Source organism: Hypanus sabinus, chromosome 6 (assembly GCF_030144855.1).
Source record: "Hypanus sabinus isolate sHypSab1 chromosome 6, sHypSab1.hap1, whole genome shotgun sequence".
Classification (NCBI taxonomy): Eukaryota; Metazoa; Chordata; class Chondrichthyes; order Myliobatiformes; family Dasyatidae; genus Hypanus; species Hypanus sabinus.
The window spans coordinates 86,024,422-86,049,354 of record NC_082711.1 but is presented as its reverse complement, the minus strand read 5'-3'; the positions used below and the strand labels follow the sequence as shown (position 1 = coordinate 86,049,354).

At 41.3% G+C, this 24,933-nt stretch overlaps 1 protein-coding gene across 2 annotated transcripts in view; it reads left to right on the top strand.

Annotated features, from left to right (window-relative positions):
* The window catches only part of calcr (calcitonin receptor), a 240,635-nt gene that overhangs the window by 155,262 nt on the left and 60,440 nt on the right, over positions 1–24,933 (top strand). The window lies entirely within an intron of this gene.

The following is a 24,933-nucleotide window of genomic DNA, read 5'->3' as shown; positions in this document are numbered from 1 at the left end:
GACTTTTGTAGTCTAAATAAAGTAATAAATAGACAAACAAACAAAAAGGAAAATAAAGCAGTACCGGCAATATCTACTTACCCAATAAAGCCCCCTGAAAATTTTGATTTCTGTAAACCAGAGGACCTTGAGAGATGGCCCAGATGCTTTGAGAGATTTCAGATTGCAAGCAATTTCACTCAGGCTTCAAGTAAGTACACTGATATACTAATATACTGGGGCTACTGAAAGAGCAGTACCTTATCCGTGTGAGACCAGGAGTGATGCCCTACTCTCTGACCACAGTGAGACATATACCAGTACCATTGATGAATATCAGAGCTGAACATTGGAGGCTCTTGACATCATAACAAGAGTGAATGGACCTACTGACTGATGTGTGGGTATTGTTACTGTTCCAAAGCCAGATGGCACAATGAGGGTCCGTATTGATCTAACAATATGAGGCAGGAAGTTTTTCTGCCCTCTGTTGAGCTCACAGTGGGTATGCTGGGTAGAACAAAGATCTTTAGCAAACTAGATCCAATCTCAGCATTCAGACAGATCTGTTTAGCTCCTACTGAATGGTAATTCAGTAAAATTGAAAGAGATGTTGACTGTCATGTGGGCTTGTGAATGCTTCACATGCTACCTGATAGGCACTAAATTCCTACTTAAAACAGACCACAAGCTACCTGTCAGCCTCCTGAACTCGAAATACTTGGATGACTTACCTCCACGTATGCAAAAATTCAAAATGAGGCTTATCCAGAAGTGAATGGAAGGAAGCTGACTCCACCCCCATGAAAGATACCAACATCTACTTTACTGAGGTGCGTTAAAAGTTCCTGCATCACAGAGTAAACTGGATGAAATTTGCACTGAGTTGAAAAAGGAAACTCATCTGAAGCAAGGCCATGGAATAATGTGAGCATGGATGGCTGAACCTCTTTGACCCACAGATTTCCCAGACCTTCCATGACAAATTGTAGGCACAGGTATTTTTGAGCTGAAAAGAGACAAATATCTTCTCACTGTAGATTACTACTTACAGAATATTGAGGTATCGCAGCATCTTGTACATCCTCAGCATCAGTTAAACAGCACCCGAAAGCTGTATTCACTCACACACTCGTCCACAATTCAGCTGGTCAGAATTCAAAGCCTTTGCTAGGAACTGAGTTCAAACAGCAGACAGGCTGTTGATGGTAACCACAGGCAAATGGAGAAATGGAAAGAGCAGTGCAAACTGTTAAGAGCTTCCTACTGAAGGGAAAAGATCCCTACAAAGCACTGCTAGCTTATAGCTCCACACCTCTTGTGAATGATTGCAGTCCGTTGGATGGGCTGGAGACTGAGAACAAGCCTGTTGCTCTTCCTTCCTTTCTCCAACCTCACTCGCCGGACTTGGACAAAGCACGAAATTTTAAGAAATCACAGTATGAGTAAATGAGGAGCAGGCATGGTCTCAGGCACAGAGTAAAATCTTTGCCACCATTCAGGTGCGGTGAAGCTGCTTGAGTTCCAGCGAATCCACCAAAGAAACAATAGTCACTATAATCATTTGTGTTCAGAACAGCACAAAATGAAATCAAGCAGAGTAGACATGTGTCCTTGCGCCTTCAAAGTCCACAGAAGGTAGAGAAAGAAATAGAGTGGTCTGATCCCTATGATGAGGGCCACTTACCTGAGGTGGACGTACCTGTACAAGGATCTCCATCTGCTCCAACACTTCCAGGAAGCTATACAGATACGTTTGATAATCTGTCTCACCACGTGGATATACTTCATATCTTAGGGCAAGTGACTAAAGAGGCAGAATAATCCTTTCACTTTGCCTGAGTGTTCAGGTAGTCTACCCTGACCTCCAGGAGATGTAGATTTTTTTTAAAAAAGAGGTCTAATGTTGAAAACATTTCACATACAGAAACTATTCTTAAAAAAAAGGAATTGGAAATAAAGGAAGAAAAGAGAGTGAGACACCATTTAAAACAAAGAGAAAGACAGTTATAATGTTGGCAATTCTTTGTTTATGTAAAGAGCATAAGTTATGTGCTATGAGTAAAGTGAATGGAATCACTCAGTATCAGTGACTACAATTTCAATGCATTTCTATAGTACGTACCTAGTTTTTCTTTTACTTCAAGATGGGGAGATGTTGTAGTTGTTAATCATGTTATTGCTAAGCCACTCAGTTAGCCATTCCCATATGGGAGGAGTTCACATATTGTACAGGTAAACTTATCAATAAAGTTCAGTTAAATATTCTGCATGCTGCTGGTGCCCTTGTGTTCTCTGTGCTCTCCCTCATTGTGAATGCAACACTTGTAAACCTTTATTTCTATATCTCCATGAATCTTCTGCAAGACCCACTGGTCTATAATTCCCAAGATTATCCCTTTACTGAATAAAGGAATAACATTTGTCACCCTTAGTCATCTGGTACCACGCCCGTGGCCACTGAGGACACAAAGATCATTGCCAAAGTTCCAACAATCTCTCTCCTTGCTTCCGGTCCAGGCCTGGAGATCTATCTATCCTAACATTTTTCAAAGATTCCAGCACATTCTCATTCTAAAAGTTGGCATATTAGCCTGTTTTACACTGACCTCACAGAAGTCAAGGTCACTCTCAGTGGCAATATGTTAGAAGTTTTTAAGGGGAAAATCAGTCTCTGTTACCCTTTATTAGTTCTGATTCTTCAATGTTATGTAGTCTAAAGCACTTCCCAATTTTAGGTAAGATAATAGCCTAGAAGGGTTATGATTGAATATATTAACTCATTTTTTTGGCAAATGCGTGTTATGAACATTCTCCAACAGTTTTATTATTTTCTATTCATCCTTTCATCCACCACGCCAGAAAAAGCAACATTTTGTGAAGTGGAGAGAACTTTCTATTACTGACTAAAGATCAGTTCTTAAATGTTCATTGTGGCAAAAGTATATATTTTCTTCCTTTACAACTGTGATGTTAATAATTATCAATGAGATATATTTTCTGAAAAAAATAATAGTGATAAATTATGTTGTTATGAAATAATCAATACTACACTAAATGTTTTCATTCCTCCTTCATCCCTTTCTTTAATTGAATTTCCATTATTTTTTATTACTTCTGGTCTGGTTCATATTTACTGATGTGTTTTTCTCTAAACCCAGAATACCTATTTTGAGCACAATTTACCTTAACTAAATTATTTGTCAACCAACTATTTATTTGATTTGTTCCTGTCGCCAATTTTTAATAAACTGATCAAAACATTTATATTAAATAATGATTCAAAAGCTTTACAGTCAGAAACTCAGAAACAAGGCATTACCTAGTTTACTGATAATAGCACACTGAAAAAGAGCACCTCGAAGCAAACTAATAAATTTATTACTTGGTCAGAGCCATCAGTTTTCATTTTGGCTGACACTGTCCCTCCTGGAATCATTGGATGACAAGATTCTGAGGAATTTACTGAAAAGTCATGCCTTTTAATGACACATCTAAGGCATTCAACCGTATTCTGATATAGATGTTCCAAGAAATTATAGCATAAGTGAGTTATGCTACAATTTATTATTTTAACTCCCTGAAGTTTCTGGGCCATTTACGCCACTCCACCAAGGCCATTGGCAAAATAGGTATCAATTATAACTGCATAGTGCCCCTCAAAAACAGTAGCAAATATTCTGGATTCAAGTTGGCCAGTTCTTGCAGTCACGCTGACCAAGGTTGGTTGCTACAGGTTGGTCACTTTGACTAAACAAGATTAACTTGGAGCAGACTGATTTGTTAAGGAAATAAAAAGCAACCCTGAAGCCAGCTCTGTGTGTTCCAGGCTCATAAACTCTTGCTGCTGCTCGCCCCCCCCCCGATGATTCACTCCAGCTGAACTGGAATGTCTCTGTTGCTTGCTGTTAATCTTTGCTTTCTACCATTGTGACATTTTTATAAAAGCTTAAGCAGGGAATTCAATTCCCTTACGGGAAATAAATTCAGCTATAAAGTCAGTTACTTTTCTTCGTGTGGAAAAGATGTAGGAAATGTAATATTTTATCACAGGTTATGCGCAAATAGAAGTCAAATACCCCTATGCATAGATCACTATTCAGGTATTTCATTAAACTTACCCTGGTAAAATATAAAATATAACCACTTTGGCATGGAATACTAAGACATTAAGTAGTCACAAATAAAGAAACAGATGCAGTATATGTCTTTCTGATAAACACCAGTGCATTGGATTAATAGACCTGCATCTTATCATTGTAAGTTTGTGCCACCCAAAGTTGTTTTCCCAGCAAATCAATGACCCATCTGGCCCCAGCGTGATATAAAAAGCAGTTACTTTTAAAGTACCTAAAGAAGAATTCTGTGCCTGGATCAGATCACTCATTAAATTGAAGTCCGTGTGCATCTGAAACGTCATTTCCATGAATAGCCCATCAAATTGGATCAGTAAGCATTTTTCGCATGGAGTATTGAGTGGGAGCCTCACCTCCATGTCTGATATGACAATTAGCCATTCTGAACCAGATGCTCTGGTAATTCAACAAATGTCAACTGGAAACATATCGGTGTCATCAGTTACGGTGAGAATTAGATTCTGGCGCCAGGCTGTGCCTGCCCTCCAAGAGGACCACAACCTTGCAGGCATTGGAGGCTTGCATGACTCAATGACCAGGGAGTCAGGGCCTTGTGCTTTGACTCTTGGTAAGGTCACCTGTGCCAAACAAGTCAAAGGGTAGAGGCCAGACTGAGAGTGGTTCACCGGTCCTCCAGGTTCAGGGCTAAAATCCTGACTGGTCAAAAAAGCTTGTTATGGAAACAGCAATGAAGAAAGCTTTTATATCTGTGTGCAACAGTATGGCACAGCAAGGACAGACTGAGATGGAGGACCTTTGTTGCTGTCCTAAACTCCAGCAGTCTAATGGGCAGTAAATACAGGAAGTAAGGACCAGATCATGCACTAACACTGCCTGGCACAATAAAGGACACCATTGCCCTAAATACTTATGCCTCCATCCCTTTCAAGATCCCTTCTGGTAGTATCGACAACTTCAGTCAGATTTAGAAATGCTAGCAATTGTCAGCTTCCATGTGGAGACAGTCAAATAATAAAAGAGAGCATCAGGACTTGCCTGACTACCTTCTGAAATAGGTGGCTTTTGTGTCCTCAATCAGAACCAACAGTGGCTCCAACAAGTAGGCTTTATCAGTTCAGTTACAAGCTGACTGTTGTCGTAGAAATCAACAGCAATGTTTTGGAAGAAGCCAAAGGAATAAACATTTAGGGCCACAGTGACTTTACTGTGCCAGGAGAGGTAATACACACTCTTGTGTTGGAAATCAATTCCCAAAGTATTGGTCGCATGCTGGGAGCTGAAATTATGAGAGCCAAAGTGATGAGAGCCTTCAAGCATTGAGTGATCAGATTATGGAACTACGAATTTCCTTTAAGCAACAATCTGCCAAGATGACCTGCAGGCAAATGCAGAGTGAGTGCCAGCATTCACAGTTGGCCACTCCAGAATAGAGTATTACAAGACAGAGGTTCTGGGACTGAGATTAGAGATGGAAGGAGATGGACTCAAGGATGTAGGTGGCAAGCTCGACCAACAGTTTTTACATCCCGTGGAAAAGTCAGGCAGAAAATTTGAGCTAAGTTCCCCTGAATCATGCGTACCTCACCCAGCCCATAAACACAATGATTATGTAGCAAGCAAGGAAACACTCAAGGTTCTCTGACTATGCTGGTTACTGGAGATCTGTGTTGGTTATTTGGCACTGCCTGAGCTGCTGCAGCCCTGGGTCAGACGACATGTTTTGCCCATGTAGCTGAGATACTGTAACTCGGTGTGTTACATTACTGTGCACCTGAGCAAAGTACAGGCAACTTATTAGGTTCTTGATGTTGTAATTTGCTCATTTTTCAAGCTTTCTATGTCAGAGAGACACATGACCCAAAGGTATGAACACCGTATTCTGAACTCCCATCCGAGCCATCACTATAATGTCCACAAACATTTCTCATGAGCTGTCTGCTTTCTTTATTATTTATAGTAAGTCTTGATAGCTTGTACAAAACTGCAGGCAAGTCAGGGCTGGCTAGCTCCATGTACCCTAACATAGTAGATATGCCCATAAATAGGATGACGAGTACACTGAAGAACTTCGGCCCCCCCAAGCCAGTGACTCCATTCCTCCAAGGCCAACTTAACCGCAAGTGGCTCTAGATTCTTAATGTCATAGTTTCCCTCTGCTGGGGATAGCCGCCTGGAGAAAAACACACACGAGTGCAGTTTACTGTCTGAAGGTTACTGTTGAGACAACACAGCACCTACTCTGATGTCTGAGGTGTCCACCTCCACAATGAAGCGAAGACCCAGAGTAAGAAACCAAGATTGGAGCTGATGTGAACCATTGTTTGAGCTCTGCAAAAGCAGCCTCCACTTTGGTAGTCCGGACTAAAGGGCCTGTGGAGTTCTCAATTAGAGCAGAGCTGCCACCAAGCTGACATTCCTGATCCACTTACGGTAAAAGTTAGGAAATCCCAGGAATCATTGGACTTGTTTGACACTGGATGGTTGTGGCAAATCTCTGACTGCCTGGCTCTTGGTCGGGTCCATCTTGAGATTGCCATTGGAGATGATGAACCCAAAAATGAAATGATTGTCACATGAAAATCAGACTTCTCTAGCTTAATATAAACCCTTTCTAAAATATCCCTGATGTGACTGTTATCCTCCTGCATGGACTTCAAGAAGATTAGGATATCATCTAAGTAGATGAAGGTGTGCTCATGGAGAGTATCCTGTAACATGACATTTATAAAGGCCCGAAAAACTGCTGGAGTCTTGACAAGACTGAAAGGCATAACCAGGTGCTCATTGTGTCTTGTCAGGGAATTGATGAAGCCTTCTTGTTGGAGCCACTGCTGGTTCAGATTGAAGTGTTTTTCCACCTATTACCTTCTTTTATGCAGACCAGATTGTACATACTGCACAAGACTAGCTTTATGAGTACTCTTGCCCCTTGGAGCACCTCGCAGGCTGTATTCATTAATGGAAGAGGTAATGATTCTTGACCGTCATGCAGTATAACACTCTATAATCAATGCATGGCCACAGGCTCCTATCTTTTTTTTATGTATGAAGAACCCTGCACCAGCTGGTAAGGTGGAGGACCGAATGAAACCCATGACAAGAGCCTCCTTTTTATACTCTTCCATTGCTCTTCTCTCTAAGCCAAAAAACACATGTAACCAATCCCATGGAGGACAAGTACCAGGCAGAAGGTCTATAGCACAGTCATAGGGTCAGTGCGGTGGAAGAGTTAACACTTTTTCCTTGCTTCCTTTTTCCTTCATTTTCAAGTGTTTGTAAACAGAAGGAGCATCAACCAGTCAAGGATGACTTCTGAGGCTTCTTAGATGACAGTAGCAGTTCAACAGACCTCAAAGCCTCCCCCTTTGGTTTACTGGACTCCTTCATTGTACTAGTGGCTGAATACTCGTCCAAATCCTCATCTGTATCCTCAGGAGACAGCAACGAGGTGTTACAGATGGTCCTTGCATCCCCAGGAACAGGCTCCTAGTGTCTGCGTTTAGAAGTCTTTCCAAAAGTGGGGATCTGGTGGCTGGATCCCTCAGCTTCACTGCAGGAGTTCCCAACTGCTTGGGCATTTTCCTGATCTTCACCTGAACTAGAGATTCCTTCTCTTTAGTTCCAGCTCACCTCTGACAAAACAGAGTCAGAACTCATGCAGTCCCATTGGCTGGGCCCAGCTTGCCTGTTTTTGAGGGCAGGACTAGGTCTCCTGAAGGCTTCAGGTTACCTTGCACTGAAGTCTGCCCCCTTGTTGGTCGTTGCTCTCGGGAGAAACTGAGAGTTGGACCCCAACTCCACAAGCATACCCTCTTCCATTGACTGGACCAAACAATTCTCCCTTTCTTCCAGTTCATGGAAGGGTAATTAATAGTATGACAGTCAAGGGTACCGGAGGATCAGGGGTATGAGTGGTGAGTCAATGTAGAATGATGTAGAAACTAATGTCTTCCACATGATCCTCAATCTTCATCTGATCTGCCCAGAACCTAGCAGACAGCCGTTCAAGGCAGTTGCGGGCATGAACTGGCTCAACTTCTGCAACAGTACGTTGAGCTAACAAGTGATCCCCAAGTCCTGGAAATTACCAGCTGCCCCAGATTCCACAGAAGCCCTCGCCTGTCCTCAGTTAATACCCCAGGTAATCACCTTCAGCTTGACGCCAAAATCCATAGGTTTGGAAGTGGTGGTTGCTACTGTTGCAGTCCTTCAGTTTTTGCAGTTCCCCTGATGGCTGCATCCTTGGGCACTCAACCCACAGGTGCCTGACCCCCGCAACAGTCTTGACTCTGATGCAGGGACCTCTCATCAGCGGCGAGCCTTGTGTAACCAACCTGCCTGGTTTCAACTGAGTCCTGACCAGGAGAGGGACAGGACATTGTCCGACATTGGGGTGGGGGGGGGGGGGGATGGAACTGCGATGCATTGAGGCCAGGCTCAGGCTAGCCCTCTTCAACCTCTTGATGTTGTATGCCAGACGATTATCGAGGCAGATGGACTCGTTGATCATGACCCCTAGGTCTCCTGCTGGTTCTCCCAAGGTGAGAACGTCCTTTAGTTCATCCCGGAATGTGTGGTGGTACAGAGTGGCCAAGGCTTCCCCCGTTCCAGTTGCTCTCTTGGGCTTCCTCTCTCAAAGCTCCTTGGTATTCAGACTTCAACTGTTCAGTTCCCTTCAGAGCATGAAAAAGTGGCCTAATAGGAGAGGACAGTGGATCATGGAATAAAGGAAAGAAGGTGGTCAGGGGATCCAGTGGGAGGAATGTGTGGATGGTGGACAGATCTGGAGGGGATGGGGCTCATGCGATAAGTGGAGTGGTTACCAAAAGTAGAGATCGATGTTCATGCCATCAGGCTGGATACTACCTAGACAGAATAGGCTGTTCTGTTCTCTCCTCTTTCTCTTTAGACCTGATGAAGGACCTCAATCCAAGATGTCCGCTGTGCAGTTCCCTCCATAGGTGCTGCCTGATCTGTTGAGTTTCTTCAGTGTTTTGTGTGTTGCTTCAGATTTCCGGCATCTCTTGTGGCCCATTATCGTGCAGGCTAGTCCTAAAGAAAGAAATAAAGAACAGTGTCATTGTAAGGGTGGTGTGATGTGTTGAGAACTCTCTCGCAGGGTGATGCCATCTTTGGCATGAGGAAGATAAGATATCAGGGCAGAATTAGGCCATTCAGCCCATCTAGTATTAGCTCTGCTAATTCATCATGGCTGATCCAATTTCCTTCTCAGCCCCAATCTCATGCCCTGACCAATCAAGAATCTATCAACCTCTGCCTTAAATATTGATAAAGACTTAGTCTCCACAGCTGCCTGTGGCATAGAATTCTACAGATTCACCACCTTCTGGCTAAAGAAATTCCTCCTCATCTCCGATCTAAAAGGATGCTTCTCTATTTTGAGGTTGTGTCCTCTGGTCTTAGACTCTCCCACCACAGGAAACGCCCTCTGCCTTTCACCATGGCAGAGTTGTAAGCTAGTGATGGAAGTATTAGTCAGCAACACTGCAGCTTAGCAGTTTGCCATTTGGCTAGAAGCTAGTGAATGAAGTCAGTGGCACCAGTTGACGGGGAGACATGGGTTTTCAGAATGAATGAGTTGTTTATGCAGAGGAGAAAGGTAGTCCAAGCCTAAGGAAAGAATAATTAGAGCTGAGTTAAAAGGCTTATCTTGTCAGTAGGTTGAAATATTTTCTTGCTTACAGCCATGCACAATAATCCAGTCACCATCTCTCCACACAGTCAAGTTGGCAACTTGCCCTGCTATGGTCAGAAAAATGATGGATTTTTGTGACCTGTGACTGTCACTAACAGCGTTCAGCAGCAGTTGCCAGTGGAGAGATGCAAGCCTTTTTTAAATGGCATCAGCACACTGTATTGATGTTGTGGTAAGTCAGAACTGAACAATGCAAGGAGTGCTGGCAGACTTACTGATTATTCAAAATAATTGGAGAGACAAATTAGTCTTTGTTTTGCCTACATAATCTAGCTCCTCCACTAGAGTACGTAGTTACTTTTTGCATAAAAAAGCCATAAATCATGCACAAAGTAATGCTATGCTGCCAACATTTCCTGAGCCAAAGGTGTAGTAGTTTGAGCAAACTGGCCTTGCACATGAACATAGAAGAGTATTGTATTGTAGAGGGAACAGGCCCTTCAGCCTACTATGTCTACTCAACCATGAAGCCAATCTAAACCATTCCCACCTGGCTGCACATTGCCTGCATCCGTTGATTCCCTGCCTGTTCCTGTGCATCTAGATGCCTCTTAAACATTACTTTCAAATCTGCTTCCACAACCTCCCCTGTCAGCATATTTGAAGCAGCAGCCATTCTCTGTGTAAGAAAAATTTCTCTTGTGACATTCATCCTCTCATATTAAACTTCTGACTTCTAGCATTCCACGTTTCCCACTCTGGAAAAAAGATTATGACTATCCTACCAATAGCTCTGATAATCTTATCTATTTCTATGAGGTAATACCTGACACACTGACACTCTGGAGAGAACAGTGCAAGTTTGTCCAACCCCTCCTTTTAAGTGATGCACTCCAATCAAAGCAACACCTTTGTGAACCTCTTCTGCACCTTTTCCAAAGCCTCCACATTTTTCCTATGGTGAAGTGATCAGAACTCCAAGAGTGGCCTGGACAAAGTTTGAAACAACAGCAACATGACATACCATTTTTTAAACTCAATATCCTGAACAATGAAAGCCTTTTTTTAAGCACCTTGTCTACTCGTACATCCAAGTTCAGTAAGCTGTCTACTTCCACCCAAAGATCCCTCTGTACATCAATGTTCCTAAGGGTCCTGCCATTTACTGTATACTTCCCTCTTGCATTTGACCTCACACTTGTCTAACCTGAACTTCATCTGCCACTTCTCTTCCCAAATTTCAAATGGATCCATACCTTGCCATAACATTTGAAAACTTTCCTTGCTATTGATAGCTCTAGTATTTTTGTGCAAACTTCAGTTCAAATTTTAAAGTATATTTATTATCAAAGTATATGCAATGTATGTGACCTTGAGGTTTGTTTTCCTGTGTGGACACAAAGCAGAGAAAATAGAACCCATTTAAAGAAAACCGCACACAGTAAGATCATCAAACGTACAATGTGTAAAAAACAGAACAAATCGTGCAAACAATAAAAAGTAATTAAACGACATTAATGATAGCTTCTCCAAAAGTGAGCTCACAACCACAGAGCTGATGAGGTGAGTGAAGTCAATCCAGGAGCCTGATGGTTGCAGGCCACAAGTGCAGAAATCAGCTCAGAACTGATGCGTTTTGATCAAATTGTGCAATTAGTAAAAAAGTAGACAGAAATATAAGGAACATTAGCTGTAGAGTCCACAAATAAGAGTCCACAGCTGCAGAGTGTGTTCAGCACTGAAGCGAATGAAGTCTGTCCAGAAGCCCAATGGGTGCTGGGTGAAGCGGGTGGTTTGGGACCCAAGACTTCTGCACCTTCTGCCCTCCAGCAGCAGCAAGAAACTGATCAAGCGCCGGCACGTCACTGAACACCTGTTCATTTTCCGCTCTCATCCTCAACAATTTTAATCTTGCTCAGTGCTTTAATTGGCACAAAGTAATGGAGCTGACCACGGTCGCCATTAGGAAATGAAGCAGCAAACACCTCCCAGAAATGGCCACATTCCACTCTCATCCACGCCGAATTCCCCCTGAGGCTGAAGAGGCAACAGATCATTTAGTCAGTTCAAAAATACATCCTTAAAAGAGAAATTACAGGCTGGAGATTGGAGCTCAGGAGCGGAAGAATACTTTGTAGTGTTGTGAGCTGACTGCAGGAGTGTCACCTTTGGTTGCTGGTGCCACCGTGCCGGAAGATCTGCAAAATTACCAATCAGAATGCAAATATTTTCATCCAGATCACTTAGATCATCACAAACAACAGAGGTTCAAGCTCTGATCACTGTAGAACACCACTAGATATAGTCAGAAAGAACACCATTCTACCACTTACCTCTGTCTTTTATGACCAATCATATTTTGGATCCAGTTTACCAATTCAACATGGATCCCATGTGACTTAATCTTCTCAACCGCCTTACCATGAGGGAAATTGTTCAATTAACCTCCCTTGCATAAAGCATTGCTGACTATCCCTGATAGGTCCATGCTTTTCCAAACGTGAATAATTTCAGGACCTAAGAAACTTGTGCAGTTATCTCCCTATTACTGATGCAAGGCTCACCAGCCAATAACTTTTTGGTTTGTACCTGTTACCCTCCTTAAGCAAAGGAACAACTTTGGCTGTTCTCCAGTTGTCTGGCATCTTGCTCAGGGCTGAAGAGAATACAAAGATCTCTGTCAAGGCCACAGCAATCTCTTCCTCTTCTCCTGGGATAAATTCTATCATGCCTTTCAGATTATGTTCATTTAAATAACAAATACATTTTCCAAGGTAACAAATGTGAAAGTAAATCTGTACAGATTCTGATTCTGCTTCTCTCTAAATTCTGCATTATCAAAAAAGCAAATCTTTTGAAGAAAAACAATGCTGACCTTTATTGGTTTTGATTACAGTCTTCAAATAGCTTTAAAAGCAACTCATAATGATGCAGAAAAAAGCAAGGAGGGGAGCTAATCAATAATTGCCGATGCTTACAATAGTATTGATATTTGTAGTAGCAGTATATTTGGATGAAGTAATTCACACATAACCTGGTCACAGATGATCTTCCTTTCCATTGAAGTCTAAAGAAAGGCTAGCAGATGTGAACAAGTCAATTTTCATCACAATGATGTACATAGACAGAAACATCTGATTTTCATGAAACATTTTTAACTCAGCAGCAGTGCTTAATTCAAAGTGCATCAATACAGTGTGAAAGATACAATTTCACCTTAAATGTAAAATTTACAGTCGCGTTTCGTTGGATTGATACCTTCAGGAAACAGGTGGTATTTTGGTTGCCTCCAATGAAACTATGCAGTTTTCTTCCAGTACATTAAAGAGGAAGATCCTCGGGGAATTTTCAGTCTTTTATTGAAAATAACTGCCAAAACATGTTTGAATTAAAAACATGCTCTGTGCATCCGGAAATGTGAATCACACATCGTACGTTTGCACAGAATGTCAAATTTTTTTCAAAAGAGTGAGAAAGCAAGATTGCAGGTGAGTGAGCCAGATATTTTAGTCAAGGTACATGATGTAAGAGCGGGATAGTAATGAAAACAGTAATTTGGTTTCAGCTAGAGTACTACATTGGAAACAATGGCAAAGGTAGAAATAGGGAAGAGGTCCTGTTGGGTAAATATGAGGAGCTGGGCTGAAAGTTAAAAAGGAGAAACTGAAGGGTTGTAATCTTTAGATTACTTATAATGCCACACACTTGAAAAGGTAGGAACTGGAGGAAAGAGCAGGTAAGCCTGTGGCTGAGTAGCTGTTGGGGGGATTTAGAATCTTGGATCATTCGGATCTCTTCTGGTTCAGACAGGACAGGTTGCACTGTTCTGGAGGGAGAACAATATCCTGGCAGGGAGATTTGCTAGAGTTACTTGGGAGGATTTAGAGTGGCAGGAGTGCGACCTAAAGTTGTAGGTGCAGGACAGGGATCAAGGAAGGTGTGATAGGAAAAAAAATAACTGTGCTTATTTTAATACAAGTATCCTGACAAGTAAGGCAGATGAATTCAGGGCATGGATAGTCGCATGGCACTGGGAAATTATAGATATAGCAGAAGCAGTATTGAGGGATGGGCAGGACTCCTGACTCAATGTTCCAGAGTACTGGTAGGTGTGGAGGTAAGAGAAAAAGGGGAGCTGCATTTTTGTAATACGTACAGATAGTATCCTTGGCTTCATGAGATTTTAGTGATAGAACTGAGAAATAAGAAGGGGGAGATCGCTTTGATAGGATTGTATTATAAACCCCTCAATCATTGGCAGGAATTAGAGAAGCAAGTATGTAGGAAGATCAATGAGAGCTGTAGGAATAATAAGAACGTAATAGTTGCTGGTTGTAGAGGGTTGTTTTCCAGATTGCTGACCATCGGGATGAGAATATAGTTACCATAATTAGTAAGTTTGGTGTTGGTGCTAAAATTAGCTATGTGATGAATAGTAAGGAAAGTTGTCTAAGGTTGCAATGGGACCTAGATCAATTGGATAAGTGGGCAGATGGAAGTTAACTCACAAGTGATGCATTTTGGGAAGTTATGCCAGGGCAATGCACTGTTAATGACAGGGTCCCAGGGTGCATTACAGAACAGGGAGATCTAGCCTTAAAAGTAATTAGTTCCTTGAAGATCATGACACAATTAGACAAAGGAGTGAAGAAGACGTATGACATGCTTGCCTTCATTAGATGGGGCACTGAGTACAAGAGTTGGGATGTTACTTTGCAGCTATACAAGATGCTGGTGAGATGACACCTGGAATATTACGCGTAATTCTGATCATAATACTACAAGAAAGATGCCATTAAACTGGAGAGAGTGCAGAAAAAAATCACAAATGATTTTGCTAGGACTGGTAGGCTTGATTTATAAGTAGAGACTCGACAATCTGGAATTGTTTTCTTTGAAGTGAAGGAATATGGGAAGTGACCTTACAGAGGTTTATAAAACTATGAGGGGTACTTATATGATGGATTCACACTTTCTTTTCCCTGGCTGGGAGAGTTTATAACTAGGGTGCATAGGTTTGAGGTGAAATGGGGAAGAATTAAAGAGGACCGGCAAGGCAAGGTCTTCTGCACAGATGATGGAACATATCTGGAATGAGCTGCTAGAGGAGGTGGGAGAGCCAGTACAACATTCAAAAGGATAAGAAAAGCTTATAGGGATATGGACCACATGCAGGCTAGGGGAACTAACTCAGGACAACACATTGGTTGGCATAGACAAAACGGGCCTAAGAGTCTTGTTCCATCCTGTACAACTCTGACTGATGTCTCTAAGAAGTTTATAAGGAATGAGATGTCATCTAGGAGTACAGAGCAGAGAATGATGCAAAGATCATAAAAATTTAGCAAGAGAATAGATTGGATTAGATTATATAAACATTCTTCTAGTTCAGGAGTTAGCAACCTTTTTATGCCATGGACCCCTACCATTAACTGATAGGTTTGTAGACCCCCGGTCTAGCTCAATAGTGAAGCCTGGGGAGCATAATCTTAATAGATAATGCAATGATATTATGAGGGGAATGGAGAAGATCACTGGAGCTTCCTTTCCTTTAAAGAAAGTTGACTAATCAGAAGATAGAACCTGAGCAGAGGAAAAAACTTGTTTTCACCAAAAGGTGGTGGATTCTGAAACTTTTTGCCTGAAAGGATGATAGAGGCAGAAATGCTCCTCACATTTAGCAAATACCTGGGCACACGTACGTTATAGTTTAGAAGGCAACAAGATTGGTGCTGACTAGTGGTATTTAGCCGGATAACCCTTTCTCAGCTTACACAGATGCAGTGGGTCAAAGAATCTACTTCTATGAGTGCATGAATGAGCCTTCAGAGAAGGATGGGGGGGTGCAAGGTGTCACAGTGTAATCAGTCTTCAACACTTCAGACAAACAGATCAAGCCTATGGCCCTGATTGCTTGACAAAGGTGAGATGCAGGGTTCACTACTTCTAATCCAGCACACCTCCCAAATTCTGTGGGTCTGCATATTTTCAGAGTATGAATTGCTCCATTGTTGCAAATGAAAAGCTGGTTCTTTTGCACTTGAACTTCCTTTACTGGCCCATGCCTAAGTTCTTCAGCTAGGAGTTCTGCTTCTCACCCCTGTCTTGCCTACCAAACCACCTCTAACTCTGGGAGACATCTCTTGCAGGCGGCTGCCTTACGAAATGCACTAGAAGTCTGCACAGATACAGCACTGATGGATTTACAAGAATACAGTGTGGAACCTTTCTACAAAATGAAAAGCAGTGACCTAAATGAGATTGTTTTAGAGTTTTAATACCAACATATTACTCAATTCAAGTTACTTCAGATGTTTATTTTAAAGAGGGCATGTTGTCCCCAACTGGAGCTATGGTAACAAAGGGTATTTGTTATATTCAGTAATGTAGGGGAAAGATGGGCTGAGCTCGAGTGGAGGCATCCAGTTCCTGTCAGTTTAGTCGGGGCTTTGATTTGTGGTAGTCTTGAAAATTATTGGGCACTTGCCAGTGCAGTCCAGGGGGATCTTCTATACTTGGCAGTTGAAAGCAAACTTATGAATCTGATGACTTATTTATTTTTTATCATTGGCGGTTTTGTGCAGGAATCTATTTTGCACAGTACATCCAATGATGAGCAGATATCCATATTTCCTGCAAGTCTAGTTGAGAGGGATTAATGTTTTGTGGTTGGGAAAGGGGAGAAGGTTGTTGGCAGAGAAGTGGAGAAGGGACTCATCTGTGTATTTATGTTTCCTGGCAATAAGATGAGACAATCGATAGAAAGTGGATCATGTGGATCAGTCTGAAGATAACTCACAGGTTGAATTGTGCCAGACACAAAACTGGAGCGGGCACTTCCGTGTACTAGTCATGCTTTCTTGGCATCAGACAGGCACCAAATGATGTCATTATTTGTACAGAGATGATTCCATGCATACCAACATAAACTGGATCAGAAAACTCCACAAATAAGACTGACGTGGAACGGTCTCGGAATTAGAGGAACTTTGTGCTAGACTGTTGTTTTCGGTCATCGTCTGAAGAACACTGTGCTCACATGGGAAGACTTGGCCATACACTTTCAGAACTGAATGTAAGCTCCTCAAGCACCTTCCAAACAAAGTCCACAGAAAAACCTTCATAAAATCTCTGCCACCCCTCACAATCTGCAGCTCACTGCAGCACCACAGATCTCACTTGATTTTGCATTTGCTAAGAAGCTATTCATCTAACTTCAGAAGTGATGTGCCCATGAAGTATTTTCTTATTGGCCGGGGGGTTTGTATGAGTAGGAAGGTATGCACTCCCACAGTGGTACAGAAGGTGTTAGGTTATGAGGAGAATTTATGTATGGTTGTTTGCATGTTTCCCAGAAGAACATGCTATTCCTTCTTCCTGCGGGGATCTAAAATCATCTTGGCAGCCAGTGCTACCTTCAGGATGAACCCTAGGTGAAAACTTGCCCTCTACTTCCTCAGTTGTTTTTACTGAACCACTTTTCAACCACAGCAGTTCAGCATCGATACACAGATATGAAATATCTGCAGTTGTGAAATATGGTACAGATCTCTCCAGGATGAGATTTTATTGTCTGCACCTGCCCAGCTCACCCAGCAGAAAACACCATGCTGGCAAGGAGACTTCATCAGTCATTTAGCAGGACAGGGTCAGCGGCCCGTGCCAGAGGAAGAGCAGTAAGCTGACCTGGGATCTGAGAGCCGTGAGCAGCAAGAGCAAGAGGCGCTGGAGGACGAAGGCTACCTTGCAACTGTCCCCATCCAGCATTTGTGGCCTCACTTCTGAGCTAAGTCATGGGAAAAATGATTAAGGGTGTCCATAATGGAGAGATAACTTTTACAAGGAGTCTGCAAGATAAAATTTCCCAGTGGAAAGCAAGGGAGCCTCTGCACAATGCAATCATAATGTCGACAGTACATCAGTAACCACCCAGGAGTGAATGACTGAATCCCCGTTCCAGTCACTTCAACGTCTTGCCACAACACCTCTTTAATTTTTGGTGAATGAAACCTGGATTTCCACTCCCAAAGTGTAAATGACGACTTGCAGATTGCCTTGCAAATCCTTGTGGGATTGTAAGATTTCTTTCTATATTGCTCAGTTGTACTGAGTTTTTTTTTGCAAACAAAAAAAAGCTTTTGGATATATATTTGAAATAATCAAATGTGTTGGATACACTTGCAGTCAGTCTTCATCTGTTGAATGTTGATATTTGGGGTTGAAGACTCTTCTTCAGAACTCACTGTGAAAAAGCATCAGTGTAACAGAGAACTGAGTGGGCTTGCCATGAATCATGTGCAGCAGTTAGGAAATTGAATGGTATATTCTGTATTGCAAGAAAATTTGAGGCTCATTTTGTTGAGTCCTGATGAAACACCATATGGAATGTGTGCACTAGGTCTGGTCGATCCTCTCCGGAAAGGTATGCTTGGGATAGAATGCATGCAATTCAGGCTTATTCCTGGGATAACAGGTTAATATGAGGGGAAGTGAAGAGATGAGAGTGTACTCCTCAGAGGTGACCTTACTGAAAATCACAACAGTTTTAAAGAACTTGACAGGATGATGGATTGAACAGCAAACAGCACAACACAAAAACCTTTGCAACACACACAAGACGCTGGAGGAATTCAGCAGGCCAGGCAGTTATGGAAAAAATTACAGTTGATGTATTGTGCTGAAACCCCTCGGCAGGACCCTGGCAAGGTGAAGGCCAGGGCACTTGCCAACCTGTTTAAAAAATCTTGCCCTGCACATCTCATAGAACAACATAGCATAATACAGGGCTTTCAGCCCATAATGTTGTGCTAACATTTTAACCTCCTCTACCTTTTCCCTCCCACATAGCCATCGATTGTTCTTTTATCCATGTGTCTAATGTATCTGTCTGCACGAATGATCAAAACCCTGGCAGCATGATGCATGCACCCTCCACTCTCTGTGTTAAAACCTACCTCTGACATCCCCTGCCTCTATATTTTCCTCTAATCACTTTAAAATTATGGCAAAATCATAACATACACAACAACCTTCTGCACCATCCACAATACCATCAACCTTCATGTCATCTGCAAATTACCTAACCCATCCTCCCACTTCCTCATCCAAGTCATTTATAAAAGTCACAAAGAGCAGGGGTGTCAGAACAGATCCCTAAAGAACACCACCAACCTCCAGGCTAAACATCTACCACAATCCTTTGCCTTTTGAGGGCAAGCCAATTCAGAATCCATGCAGAAAAGTTTCCTTGGGTCTAATGCATGCTGACTTTATGAATGAGCCTACCATAGGGAACCTTGTCAAAAATCTTAAAACCCACACACGCTACATCCATTGCTCTACCTTCATCAATGTGTTTTGTCACATCCTCAAAGTATTCAATCAGACTCAAGACATGACTTGCCCCTCACAAAGCCAAGATGACTGTCCCGAATCAGACTATGCTTCTCTAAATGCCCATAAATCCCATCTCTAAGAATCCTCCCCAATAGTTTTCCCACCACTGACATAATACTGACTAGTCTGTAATTCCCAGGATTATCTCCTGTAAACTCTCTCCACACCTTCAATACTCAACATCTCAATGCTGAGCAAAAGATTCTGACTGTCTACGTGATCTATCTTCAGGATCTGTCTCTCAGAATTTTATAACCTTCATTCAGCTCTTCCCAAAGTCTCTGATGCTCCAGATAAAATAATTCAGGTTTGTTAACCCTCTCCTGATACCGTATGCTCTTTAATTCAGATGGAATCCTGGTAACTCTTCTGCACCCTCTCCAAAGTGCCCATACCCTTACTGTAACTGAGTAATCAGAACTGCACACAGTGCTCAAACTGCAGCCTGGCTGAAGTTTTATACAGCTGCAGTGAGACTTCCTAACTTGTCTATATAGTCAACACTCTGATCGATGAAGGCAAGAATGCCATATCCTTCTTTATCAGTTTGTCTACTTGTGTCACTGTGGTGAACTACATATACCTGTCTGGACACCCCCCCCCCACCCCCGCAGACTGCTCCTGTGGCTCCTCCCACTGACCATGGCTTCTCCCACGGACCCCGGTATAAAGGCGATTGGAGACACCGCCCCAGCCTCAGTCTCCAGGATGCAGTGTGGTGGTCAATTGCTGCTTGTTCTTTCTTCCAGCCAATAAAAGCCTATATCTCATCTTCAAGAGTTATTGATGGTGCATCAGTCGCCACTTTCACAGAGCTATGGACATGGAAGTCAAGATACTGTTAAGGGTCCTGCCATTCACTATGTACTCTGTACTCACACTGGATGCCCCAAAATGCAACACTTCGCTCTTGCCTGGATTAAACTCATCTGTTATTTTTCTTCCTATATTTGTAACTGATCTAATCCTGCTACATTGATATTTCTCACAAGGGAGAGGATAAAAGTATTTCTGGGAAATGAGTGCCACCTCTTCGTATTTCTATAATTTCCCATATTTCATTATGACATAGAAGGAAGCCATTTCAAACAACTTCACTGAGATGATTCAAGACAGAGATCAAAAGCTGTTTTTTTGGAAATAAAAAAGTGAATGACACAGCTAAAGTGATCTCACGTTGTTTCTTGTCCCACTGTGCACGTATCTATTTGACCAGCATATGCATGTTCCCTTGCATGATATTGGGAGACATCTCTCTATCCACTTCAGTATCTGTCTGCCCAGATACAGGATCTTGACCCAAAATATCCTGCTACAAATTCTGCCTGACCCGCTGAGTTCCTGCAGCTTTTTGTGCAATGCTCCAGAATCCGAATCTGCTGTCTCTCATGGTTCTGTCTGTTCAGTGGCAGCCAAGGGAGTTTGTCTTAAAGGGCTGATAGTCTTCTCTGAATGCTGTGCAATAAAGCATTGAGAATTTATAAAATTCAGTGGAGTAAAATCATTAGGAATTATATTGGTCCCATTTTAGGACTTGTTTCAAGGTGAAAACTACCTTAACAGCACTTCAATCAGGAATTCGACTAATCTGCATTTTTTTCAGAGGACGTAAGTGGTTATTTGTGCTAAATGAAGCAAAGTCGTTGTGTACCAAAGATGGCTGCAAACCAGTTTAACTTAAATTCTATTAGTAATTTAACTTCTTATTTTTTTCCAAATGCAAGTACAGTATTTGCAAATATGGCAAAATTTTGGAACATTTATTGGTTTATATCCCTTTATAAAAATATAGTTAAAATAATTGTTTCTATATTTTTATGTACACACTATAGTTAAAAATTGGGAAATGAATATAATACTCTGCTGAAGTTGAGCAATTACATTTATGCTCCTGATTCCTGTAATAATTCATTGACAGCAGTTAGTTTTACATTAGTGAACCTACCTACAAGATGAGTATGGTTCATGTCAAGATTAAGGGCTGAATTTGTTGAGAAAACTCTACCTAAGCAGCTCACATATTAGGCGTAGTCACTTAATGACAGTGTCAATTGATCAGCTACTCAGAGTTTGAATCACACCATGACCACTGTGGAATTGAACTGAATTCAATGCAGTTGGTAATTTTTGAGCTGGCGATTGTACAGTTTTGTCAAGCATTTCATTACTGTATCCAAGGTCAAAACGGAAAACCAAAGAAACCCAAAGAATGTAAGTAGATGAACCATCCAATAAGTGGATGTCCTGGCAACAGCTCCTACATCATCAAAGGAATAAAATTTGAATTCTGAATATGTACGACAAAAAGCATACCCAGGCAAATGAATTGAATTGAAAGCCAGCCAAACAGAAATGCATCTTGAGGCATACGAGCTTCGATAACTACTGAGGACAACACGTTGGGGATATTCAAACAATCAAGACTATGGTGAAAACATATAAAACCCCAATTATACATTTGAGATTGTTTCTAACCTATACAGCTTTTAAGGGTCAATCCCAAGAGAAGGAAACTTACACTTAATTATTTCTGTTTTAAGTGCCTGAACTTATTGTGAATTGAGTTGCCACATTAGTATAGGCAAACAATCAGATACCTACATGGAAAAGAGGAGTCAAATCCCTGTTTAAAATTGTATCTTCAATATTGCCGCAAGAGAAGAAAACATTAATATACCTACATTCAGGATAATATGGTCTGAATGTAACATCAAATGCTCTTAAAGTGAATGTTACAGATTTCGCTAAACAGTTAAGATGTTAACAATATTTAAACTAAATGTGGCCAAAGAGTTTAAAACTAGGGTGTACAGATTCACTCTTGTCTTTTATGGAAGAGGTGAAAGGCATTTTCCGTATTCAGAGGGTTGCGAATGATAGGAATTTGGTCCTGTAGCAGGTCCGGGTGTTCAATCTTTAATTATATTCAAGGCAGAGATCAATGGATGCCTGGGTCCACTGAGAAGCAAAGAATATGTAATAAAATGGGAAGATGGATTTAAAGGACTGAATTAGATACAGCACTGAATGGAAGTGCAGAGTCAAGGAAGCAGTTGTACTACCTCCCTTGTGTCTATTCATCGCCATGTTCTGTTGGGATAGTTCTCTTGGTAACATGTTCATTTGCGGAGGTGGCAATATGGAGAACCACTCCACCCTCTGTATGATCAATCCATGATCCTGACCAGGTCCTTCAGCATCTCCCAGGCATTTGAGATGGTTAAATGGAGTCCAAATCCTCATTCTTTACTTTTTGATGTCTGTGTCAGCTTGTCAAAATGAGTTCATCAAAATATACCATTTACTACAAAGCAGTTAAAACAATTACAATAATCTTCCACAAAATATATATTAACAATTATTAGGGGAGAAGAATGGGAAAAGAGAAATGTCTATAGCTACTCCTGGCAATGGTGACGTTCTTTTCTTGGTTATAGTCTGGTAGGTGCTGAACACTGTCCAGCTGCTCCCATGCAGGGAAGGATTAAAAAACTGGATGGAAAAATGAGGAGATAATATAAATACCTTAAAGTGCTGAAAAATATACGCTCCTCGGAATTGCTGGTCAACCCAACCTCTGCACAGTGCTGCAAATCATGACATGTCAAACAAAACACGAGATTTAATGTTTGCTAACTTGGACAAGAAAAACCGAGAGCACGTTGTTCCACAACAGGTGTGTCCTGTTGGCTGGTCACGGAACACTGCTGGCCATAGACCTGGCCACATGCCGTACAGGCCCTTTGGCTCCTCCTCAAACTAAATAACTGAATACAGTAGAACAGTAAATCTAGTTCGGACAGCAGAGACATTTGGGAGAAATGCAATGTAAATACCTCTTCAAGAAATCTGATTTTAAAACTTTTCCTTGAAAATAACTTGCTCTTACATTTTCTTCGTGGCTATAATGCAGCATTAACACTGAGTGCACCAGCGTATTATATTGGCATTATGGTCCCGGACTGCTAGTGTTCACATTGCAAACTGAGATTATAGTGGACACAACAATCTGATAACTTGGTTAAGGTCAGCCTCACATCATAATTCAAAGTTCTACTGCCGCATTAGAAAAACATACAGTCAAGATCGAATTACCATCAACTGAAGTAATTGTGATGTGCTCCCTGTTATATTCTCTAAATAACTGCACCAAAAATTTACAATTCTGGCTATAAGCTACAATAACTTTGGAAGCATACAATCCTTGTCATAATGTTAATGATAAAAGGGCATTCACAACATATTTATCTGTCAGTTCAATTGAGATCATCTATCTTAAATGTCAACTGATAATTAAATCCAGCCAAAAAAACAACATTGCAGATAATCCCAGAGATCAGATCTAGAAATAAGGCAAATTTTTAGATGATTACACTTCACCAGTTGCAACAGAACTGTATTTAATTTTGATTGCAATTGTCCAAACAAAGTCTAAACTCTACATAAATGGAAAATTTTCTTGTTAATTTTTGGGTGTAATTAGCTCACTGTTTGTTGTAAAATTAAAATTACAATTTGCTTTGAAAGAATAAGCAAATTTATTCCAAGAATCTTTACTATTGATTTTGTAAACAAATGAAGTTGATTCAGGTGAAATAAGTTTTGTTTGAAACAATTTAGTTGGCAAAAAAGAATTGATTGAAGCTAAAAGAAACGTGTAATATTAGAATGAAGGTGCACCTAAATCCAAACCCACACACTTGGTTTAGAATCCAATGCACTAGTACTATCCCTTCCAATACCCAGAACAAACACAAGTTATCACTGGATTACAAGGGAACATGGCATAATCTAAATGAAAGTTGAATTAATTCATTTGGGGAAACAAGAATAAAGTATAATCTTGGTTGAAAACAGTAAGCAACAGACGTACGTAAGTCAGTAAACACAGTCAGCTCAGGGAGTGCTAGAGCACAAGTAGATCACGAGGACCCAATCATACAGGAGCAGGAGCAAGCTATTCAGCCCCAAAAGCCTGGCTCAATTTACTCAGGTGGATTTATGCTAGTCCTCATCTCCTTTTCTGTGCCCGATACATGAATTCCCCAAACTTTCAAAAAAATTATCTAACTCCTCTTCAAATACTTCCAGTGATCTAGCCACACAATGCTCTTAGACAGAGATTAGAAGTTCACCAAGTTGTTATGCACCTCAACTTTAAGTGATCACTCCCCTACCTTGTGGCTACGCCCCCTCATTCCAAGACATTCAGCAGTTTCAAAAGGAAAAGAGGGTGAATATTTCAGATAAATTCTTTTTCATTTTTAGTCAAAAGAAAGGGAAAAGCATAAGGATAATAATACAGAGGATGAAGGAAACTATACTCTTGGAAAAGAATGGCACTGAATCAAACAGAACAACTAAAGAAAATAACAGCAAATGGTAGAGATCTGCAATTTAAGTAGAAAATTTGGAGATTCATCAGAAGGGGTAAAATGAAAAAAACAAGTTAATATTTCAAGTGTGAGCACTTCTTCAAAACCAGGTAGAAGCTACTGTATGTCCACTGGATATCAACACCACCTACCAAAGTTTGTGACGAATGGGCTCAGGGGGATAAACTGTAGTCTGACATACTGTAAATCAGTTCAGAAATCCATAGTATGCCAAAAACTTGCTCATGGAGGGCTCTGGCTTTCCTCTGTGTAGCATTACAGTCTGTCCACTGACATACAAGGATGATACAGAGATGTCACCAACCACAGTTTAACTTAGTGAATTATAACCCCCACAAATAAACCTTCTGTTTTGTAGCTGAATCACCTGGTATTCATTCTGTACATTCAGTTTCTTCAGTGTAAGTGG